The sequence below is a fragment of the Natator depressus genome, chromosome 13 (assembly GCF_965152275.1).
Source record: "Natator depressus isolate rNatDep1 chromosome 13, rNatDep2.hap1, whole genome shotgun sequence".
Taxonomy (NCBI): domain Eukaryota; kingdom Metazoa; phylum Chordata; order Testudines; family Cheloniidae; genus Natator; species Natator depressus.
This window is the reverse complement of record NC_134246.1, coordinates 1,895,726-1,902,489: the sequence shown is the minus strand read 5'-3', so window position 1 is coordinate 1,902,489 and position 6,764 is coordinate 1,895,726.

Genomic DNA, 6,764 nt, shown 5'->3' with positions numbered 1-6,764 from the left:
AATACACGAAGAGATTCTGATGGGAAAGGAGAGCCGTCATTAATAGTTAGATAGGCGGCTACATTAAGGGTCACATGTCTGAAGTTCAGCACAATGCCTGAGCCACCCCAATGCATGCCTGCCATGGGCCACTCCCCCCTTCCACGAACTCAGACTGCTCTGAGCCTTCTGTTTGTAAACACCACAGCAGTATCTCCACACCTTCATCGGAACTTTCTAACCTTTCTCCAAAAGGGGGGTGGGGAAGGTCAGGGTTAGGGTTAGGGTCCTGCTCAGACGACTGCCTTTGCCAGGCTCTCCTAGCCTTCTGTTGTCTTGTCTTGTCTTCCCCCCTTAGCAAGCCTTCCTGTGCCCTTTTGTACAGCTTCTCTGCTAATGGGCTAATTAGCCCCAATCTGGTAGGGTTGCCAATTTTGGTTGGACAGATTCCTGGAGGTTTTCTCTTATGGCATAGTCTTCACTTAAAGATTAATCTTTATTCCCTGGAGACTCCAGGACAATCCTGGAGGCTTGGCAACCCTACAATCTGGCCTGGCAATCTGTACAGGTAGGCCTCCTCAGGGAGGCTGGGCCTAATTAGTATTAATAATGACCAGAGTGCCAGCCCTGTCACAATGCCCTTCCCCACCAATCAGGCAGCACCCCACATGACCATGCACCAGTCAATCACATGCGACAGTGTCCTTCAGAAGGTTTCAGGTCCCCCGGAGAGCTGTAGGTAATGTTACCTCTGTCTTTGCACTAGCCTCCCTGCCCCCTTTCAACGGCTATGCCCCCTGGTGGGAGCAATTCCTTTGCCCTGGAGTCCAGCCTTTCTGTTCACATGGCCCTCTGCAGTGCAGTGTCTAAGCACCTCTCAGTCCTAATACAGTCAGTGTTATCCCCATTTTACAGGTGGGGAGCTTAGGCACAGGGTAGACCAAGCGAGTTGCTCAAAGACACACAGGGAGTCTGGGGGTGAGTCAGGAATCGAACACAGGTCTCTTGAGTTCCAATCTAGTGTTGCTACCAACTAGACCATCCTTCCTAGCCGGGGGGATCTCTGGTATGTGCTGCCTTGGAACCGCTCAGCAAGGGAAAGGGAGGTTTCTGGCTTGCCCCTCTGCCTGGCTGAGGAGCACTGAGTCTGCCTGGCATTTCAAAGAGACTGTCTGAAGGAAGCTCCTTATCTGCGAGGCCGGGAGATGTGCTCCCCACACAGGGCCAGATGAGGTCACTGTACCTAATACCTGAGCAGGACGCTCATGCTGCATGCTCCCCAGCAGCAGATCTAGGTAGAGCTTCTAGAAATGTCTGAGGAGGTTAACCCCCTAATGGCCTGATTTTCAAGGATCTTATTGAGCTGCACACGCTCCGCACCTTTGAAAATTAGGCCATAAGCCGTTTATTAATTATTCCTTTTTCACTCTCTGTAGAAGCTTCGTTCCTTGAGCTTCTGTTGGCTGCGTTTATCTGGTATGTTTCTATTATGTATACGGCCATGTATACGGGGGGGGGGGGGGCACGTTCAGAGCTAGTGGTAGCAGCTGGGTTTGTGGAGTTGCTCCACTTATACCAGGGGTTACTATGGCCCTAGATGACGTCCTTCCCCGGTACATTGAGCCAGGTACTATTCAAAACGCCCTCTTCACAAGCTGGATGTCACAGGTCCAGCTGAATACGCGTGTTGTGCAAACTGAACACGGGCAACTTCTAGTTTGTCTCCCAGCTATTACGGGGAGCAGCTGGGGAGAGAACAGGCCGGTAACATCGGCACAGAGCCACTGAACTCAATGGAGCTACTCCGATTTACACCAGGTAAGGCACCGGCTCAACAGCTGCGGGGTCATTGGAGATGTACAGAAATAGTGCCCACGGGCCAGAGCCTCTGCTGGTGTACGTTGCATAGTGCCATTGATGTCTCTCAAGCTTATGCCAGCTTACACCAGCAGAGGATCTGGCCCTGAACTGTTAACGTCTGTGTTGCCGCAGAGACCTATGGAGTGGTGGGCCGGGGGGAAATGAGAGGTAGTCAGGCTGCCGCTCAGTAGGGCTTTGGAGAAAACCCTGTACAGGGAAGTGGCCCATTTGCTAAATCATCTGGCTGGAAATTCCTCCCTCTGTGGCTGGCAAACTCCTTGGCTTTCACCAGAAATCTGTTTCCAGAAGGACGCTAGATCTCTGGGCTGCGAGCTGGAGAGCTGAGAGACCGTCTGTCCTGGGCAGGAACAGAGGCATCTGCACTTTTCCACTGGCACTAAAAACCATTCCCGAAATGAGCATCTGAACGACGCCGCGGCCTGTTCCCCAGCCCCCTTGGAGCTCAATATCCCAGCCTGCCCTCTCCAGCTCCTAGGGGCCTACCCTCTGACTATGGCATCATTGAGAGAGCAATTCACCCTCCCAGCCCAAACCCGAGCGACTGGCCTTTGTGCAGGACACTAAATGCACCTTGAGGGACAGAATAAAGCGTCTGTGAAAGCAGCAGGGCTGCCGCATCCTCCCTGCATGGGCGGGGCTCTGGCCCACGTGTTGGACTCTAGTGGCCCCCTTGTATCCCTTCCGCAGGGAGTCAGGGCATCTGCACAAACATGGCCTCCTCCTCTGTCTGCCCCAAACCAAACTTCCCTTCCACATGGATCGGTTAGAGTCCACTGTGGAATTGCACTCCAGAGGCCCAACAGGGTGTAGCACCTTCCCTGTATGGCTCATCCCTTCCCTCCTGCACCACCTTGATGGGGCTTCAGTGACATGGAGGGTCAAAACCCAGTCACACTAATGTTTATGGGGAAGCAACACCAGCAAAAAAAGCACGATCGACTCTGAATTGAATTATGATTCAGATTTCACAACCACTCTGGCCAGTAATTTGCTCACTGCTTGCCCATTACTGGTTGGCAATTTGCATGCACAATTGCCTACTTTGCACAAGCAATGATGGCAGCTGTTGACAAAAGTTCAGAGCACCGCATGCACTTAAATGTAGAAAATCTGCCAGTGATTCTCAGAGGTGGCCTATAAGCACAACTGAGAGTATCAGTGAAGAGAAGTTCCTTTTCCTGTGGGTGAGATATGGGAAGATGGCCCATTACTTAAAATGTTTGCTCTTGTAACAACATCCACTGGCATTTCCCAGAGCTGCACTTAATGGGAGGCCATGAAGGTGGTAAATATATACAAAGAGTCTGATATGGATAAGCTGAGTTGATGACCTGTTTACTTGGTTTGAAAACATAGTTTCCCTTATTGTGCGACATACTTGACCACTCAAGCTGGGATCTAACGAAAGATTTTATCTCGAAGGTATTAACCGTTCAGGTGACTAGGACAAAAGCATCATTATGAGCTGATGGCAATTTAAGCCTGTAGCTGACGTTAAATCTCAATTTCTCACTGGGTAGGGACTTGTCAGTGTCTGTTGCAGGCATCAGTTCTATCAGTAACACGATGGAGGCTGTAGAAACTGTGCTGATAATCTTCAGGAAACACTTCTCAGGCTGAAACTTTAAGGACATAAACCTCCCTCAGCGCTTTCCCAGAGACTGTTCCCCGTGCAGGCGCCAAAAGCCATTGTTCTGTGATTCAGAGCTGGCTTTCAGCACCACGTGGTGTTCTGCTGGGCTCATCATGGGCAGGTTATCAGGGGACTTAGTGTCTTGTTTGTGAGTGATTTCATTTGTTTCTCTGACATGAACTGTGCATGACAGACAACCAAGACATGAAAAGCAGGCAGTGAGTGGTCAGTGACATTGGCCTGAAAGGAAGCTGTGCCCTGGTGGGCTGAACCTGCTTTGGGCACTCAGGGAATGTCTACACTGCAATTTGACACCCGTGGCTGGCCCATGCTTGCTGACTCAGGCTCGTGGGGCTTGGACTAAGGAGTTCTTTAATTGCAGTGTAGCTGTTCTGGGACTCTCCAGCCAAGCCCAAATGTCTACAGCACACTTAAACAGCCCCTTAGCTCGAGTCAGCTGGCACAGGCCAGCTGCAGGATTTTAATTGCAGGGTAGACACATGCTTAGAGCTCATTAGTCTAATCCTGGCGTTGACATTATCTCTGAGCCATTGAGATCCGATTTTGCAGAATTGAATGTGCAATTGCATCTCTAATTTGCACGTGCAATTCAGCGGTGGTCATTAGAGTGGGATGTTCGGTGGAAGATGGTATTGTACGTTTAAAACGATGGAATAGCATCCAGTGAACAGACTGGGCACTGATCGTCTGAGATGCTTGTAAATCTAAACAAATAAATAATGGCCACAGTTGCACCCCAGACTCTGGGATATGCACACACATATGTACATAGAGATGGCTAGCGGGCAATTTTGTGTGGTGCAGTCACAAAAGTGGGTGCTAAAGCTGGGCACCAGAATCTACATTTTGGCACCTAAATCAGTGGCCTGGTTTTCAGTAGGGTCTGATTGTCACAGGTCAACAGGAGCATCTGTGAGGACCAGGCCACGTATCTATGTAAGCAGACATGGGTGCAGGTGCCTTACTCCCCGCAGTCACAGCTGAAAGTTCTGGCCTCCAGTGAGATCTCAGCTGAGCTAGGTGAATCCCGTGCTGCAAAGATCACGCTGTGTTTGAATTCGGAATGGCTGTTGGGTCCAACCCCGTCTGTCGCCCTTTAATGTGCTAGTAACATGAGCAAGAGTTTGCAGAATCAGGCTTGTGGGAGCCGGAAACCCGTCGTATTAGCAAATGACCGGTGTGCGCTTGGAGACGTGTGCCTTAGCCCTTGGAATGCTGAGTGCCCGCACTGGCTGATTAACCTGGGCTGTATCTGATACCTGTTGCTTAATAGCTTTTCCAGATTTCCAAACAGTTATTTATATTGGAATCCGTCAAAACCACAAACATCTTTTTGACACTCAAGCCATTATCCCACCGTTTACCATTTAGGCTGCTTTCCTCTTCACCACAGCAGAGCCCTGCTATATAAGACCTGCCTGTCCTACATGTTCAAACGCGGAGCACAGCGAGACCGAGGCTGCTATGGACAGCTACCGAACCGCTGGCTGATCACGAGCTAAGCAAAGCAAGAATAACAACGCCTTCAAAACTCAGGATAAAGTCAGGTAAAGAAAGGAATGAGGCCGCTATAGGGTGCTCTTAGTCTTTGGAGAGCACAGCTGTAATGATTTCACTGCAGTGGGGAGCTGGAGCCGGTTCGCACCGGTTCGCACGACCCGGCGGTTACATTTTGAAGCCGTTTTAGAACCGGTTGTTAACCTGCTTCCCTGCAGGGGGCGCTGAGGCTTTGCTGGGCTCCGGCCGGGAAGTGATGTGATTCCTCCTCCAGCCACAGGGGGCGCTGCACTGCGGGAGCCACGTGGGCTGCCCCCTGGCCCTGGGCACAAGCCCTGGAGCTGCGGCTGCTCCCCTGGCCCCAGGGCTCCCGCTGCTGCCGGGTGGGTCCCCGGCTGCTCTGCTGGGCCTGGGCTGCTCCGAGCTGCTCTGCCCGTGAGCGCCCCCCACCCTGCCCGCAGCCAGCCCCTGCACCCCCTGCCTTGCCCGCAGCCACCCCCTGCCCGCAGCCAGCCCCGCACCCCCTGCCCGCAGCCAGCCCCGCACCCCCTGCCCTGCCCGCAGCCAGCCCCTGCCCTGCCCGCAGCCACCCCCTGCCTCCAGCCAGCCCCTTACCCCCTGCCCGCAGCCACCCCTGTCACCAGCCACCCCCGCACCCCATGCCTCCAGCAACCCCTGCACCCTCTGCATCCCCTGCCCTGCTTGCAGCCAGCCCCTGCCTCCAGCCACCCCCCCAGCCCCTGCCGCACCCCCTGCCTGCAGCCAGCCCTGCACTCCCTGCCTCCAGCTAGCCCTGCCTCACGCCCCTGTCTGCAGCTGGCCCCACGTCCACTGGTGCCCTGCAGTTCCCAGGGCAGTAACCCTGCACACCTGCTTCAATGAGGGGGTCATGGAGCAGCTGGGACCCACACATGTGCACACCTGAGGGTGACCAGACAGCAAGTGTGAAAAATCAGGACAGGGGTGGGCGGTAATAGGAGCCAATATAAGAAAAAGACCCCAAAACCGGGACTGTCCCTATAAAATTGGGACATCTGGTCACCCTAGCACACCCCCAGGGCGTGGCGGGGCCCCACACATGGGAAACGGAGCTCATTTCTAGCTCAGGCCCATCTTTTTAACAAAGAACTTTAGGCAGGGTTAACACACACCCGTATTTTCCCGGCCAGGTCAGGCTTTTTTGTTCTTAAATCGCCGTCCGGGAGGAATTTTTAAAATTTAAATTTTAAATTTTAAAATTTTAAAATTTTAAATTTTAAAAATTCCTCCCAGGAAAATACGGACGTATGGTAACCCTGTGGGTACAAAAAATACATACTGGGGCACATCCCTTACATCAGAACTTTTTATAGGGAACCGGTTGTTAAGATTTTGTCAGCTCATCACTGTTTCACTGTACTCATGGTCCCTACAATACTGCTGTGAAGAACTTTTGCTATTTATATTTAAATTTCTTTTGTAATCCTGGTGCAAGTATGCCATATTTTGGTAAAAAACATCAGACAATTATGGCTAATGCAATCTTCCCATTGACTTTAGTGGGATTTGGATCAGGCCCCATAGGGAGCAGAATTCAGCCCCTTACTCCTTTCTCTCTCTTTTCCAGCTCATGTGTATGATCTATTACTCCACTTTCCTGTCCTGAATTTCCCTGGGACCCTTGTTCTCTTCATGGTGCAGCTTTGTTTCTTCCCCTTTTACTATGTGGCATATTGCTAACCAGACATGTTCTCACCAGGGCGCAGACGGCAAG